This window comes from Cibotium barometz, chromosome 20, assembly GCF_041138505.1.
Source record: "Cibotium barometz isolate CiBa-2024 chromosome 20, ASM4113850v1, whole genome shotgun sequence".
Classification (NCBI taxonomy): Eukaryota; Viridiplantae; Streptophyta; class Polypodiopsida; order Cyatheales; family Cibotiaceae; genus Cibotium; species Cibotium barometz.
The window spans coordinates 51,497,265-51,499,427 of record NC_141065.1 but is presented as its reverse complement, the minus strand read 5'-3'; the positions used below and the strand labels follow the sequence as shown (position 1 = coordinate 51,499,427).

At 45.8% G+C, this 2,163-nt stretch overlaps 1 pseudogene across 4 annotated transcripts; it reads right to left on the bottom strand.

Annotated features, from left to right (window-relative positions):
* Nucleotides 1–536: 536 nt before the first annotated feature.
* LOC147628003 (abscisic acid receptor PYL11 pseudogene) lies at nucleotides 537–1,960 on the bottom strand (annotated as a pseudogene). Of its 4 annotated transcripts, none has more exons than XR_015268360.1 (2): nucleotides 1,602–1,960; nucleotides 537–1,502 (listed from the first exon to the last, which is right to left on the bottom strand). The product of XR_015268360.1 is annotated as an abscisic acid receptor PYL11 pseudogene, transcript variant X1 (transcript). The 4 variants fall into 4 exon arrangements; XR_015268361.1 differs by having other exon boundaries at nucleotides 537–1,494; XR_015268363.1 differs by having other exon boundaries at nucleotides 1,649–1,960.
* Between the last annotated feature and the right edge of the window lie 203 nt (nucleotides 1,961–2,163).

The window sequence follows — 2,163 nt, the reverse complement described above, 5'->3', positions numbered from 1 at the left end:
GAACGAACCAACCATTCTTGCTCATGCAGGACTGCGTCTTTTATCACTATGTGCTTTATGCGATTATATAACGCCGCGTGTTAGCCTTCTTGCTCTATAGCACAATGCGAGACCTGTCCTAATAGGACACAGGGACATAAATTACCGGCACCTTCACATTGCACAATCGCTTCACTTCAGAGGCGCTATGTGGTAGACAAGTATTAATTGAATGGTTTATAATCTCAAATGTTCATCCAAAGAGAGCTTACTTTAACCTTCAATTTGAAGGTCAGTTTATTTAAAAAAATATATATTTATATGTTTTAACTCGAATTTACTTTTATATATATATATATAACTCTAAAATTAAGAGAAATTTAGAAAGATTTTTCAAAATAGTGGCCTTCTTTTTTGCTATCCTATTTTGTAAGAGGACTTCTCTATTTTGACGGTCAGATTATTTTAAAAAATATATTTATATGTTTAACTCTAATTTACTTTTTAGATTACAGTTAGCCCTGGTTGAAGAACACAAATCAGACCAAAAGACTACTTCGAGTCAAGATTCAACTATATTTCATTGCAACGAAAAGACTGTAGAAACCAACATATTCAATTAATCCATCATAAAGAAATACACCACATAGCTATATTCCTCACTCAGGCGTGGCAAACCCACCTACTACATCCATGAGACCTCCGAAGAGGTCTGTGTGGGAAGCACGCAAAAGATGGTACTGATCTTATAAAAAATTGAGCTTTTTGTTTGGAGAATTCATGTACGCGAGAGAGAGATTTCTGTGCATATCTGCTACGGTGGGTAGGAGCGCATGAGAGATGCAAAGCAGAATCTCCCTATCCTCACACAAACCAAGCAGCAGCGCAAGGGGTGACATCTCGAGGAAACACTAGGGCCTTGGCAAGGGCGGCTGCTCCTCTGAGAAAGCCAGGCGCTCCGACAGACGAGCAAGAGACTGCAGGTTGCATCTGACCACGGTGTCCACGAACGTGGTGGTGTCCTCTTCAGTGTTGCCCTCGGGTACGTCGACGACGTAGGATTCAATCGCGACCGTCCACGCGGAGCCATCGGGACCGTCCCCAAACTGATGCAGAGATATGGTGGACCTGTAGTTGTGAAGCCTGTGCTCCCCTCCCAGCACCCGAAAGCTCAGCACGTGATTCTCGTCGTCCAGCATCTCCAACCTCTCCGTGCTGAAGCTAGCCGGCAAGCCCGACACCACCCTCACTTCCCTGATGCTCCCCACCTTTATGCCATCCGGCCCCTTCATCTGGCAGCTCTTCACAAAATTCTTGTACGACTGCGGCTTGTCGAACCGTCGCACCACAGCCCATACCACATCGATCGGAGCTTTTACACGCTGAAGCACCATCGACGTGCACTCTCCATCTCCTGCGCTGTGTGTGTGGTGGCTCTGTATGAACCCCTCCATGTACGCATGTTCCTCTTGCGAAAGGCATCGATGCGGGACGTTCTGGCTCATCTCCTTCATTCTGCGAAACTTGGCAGACGAAGCAAAGAAATCAGCACCTGACAAATGAGCTCAACTGTGTAATCAGCTCCACCATTAGATCAGAGGCGGGCTTTTTCCTATGCTCACCGCGGAACTAGCTTCACCCTCTAATAAATACTCAATCAAAGGGTCACCTCTACAGCACAGGCAGCAGCTGCCCCCAACGGATCACCTCTGCAATTGCTTATCCTTTACGGTGCAATGTCGAGCTTTCTATGAGATCTGGACATAGAATGAAAGCTGCAAGCAGCTTTTTCTTCTGCATACTTTCGAGGAAGTGAAAGCTGCAGACCAGAATCGTACACAGCTTGTGCATACAGGTAGCAAAGCAGGAAGTCCGCACTACGAAGCCACGAAAGCTTCTCCTTTATTAGGTGCAAGGAGAAAGAGAGTAGAATCGAATGCTTTCATGGGGCTGGTGTTTGGGAATCTGGGATGACGCCCCTGCAAGCCCATCCTTCAATACAGACACGAGATCGGCACGTCTACATAGTTGGCAACTTGGCCTTATCATCAACTTGCCCACTTGCCTCGCCCACTTGCCCACTTGCTCGCAGTCTTTGTTTCTCTACTTTTTGTGCAGTTGCAAACTTGCAACTTGCATATAAAATAGGGTACACAGACAATATTTCAATTTTTTTCCTCTCTT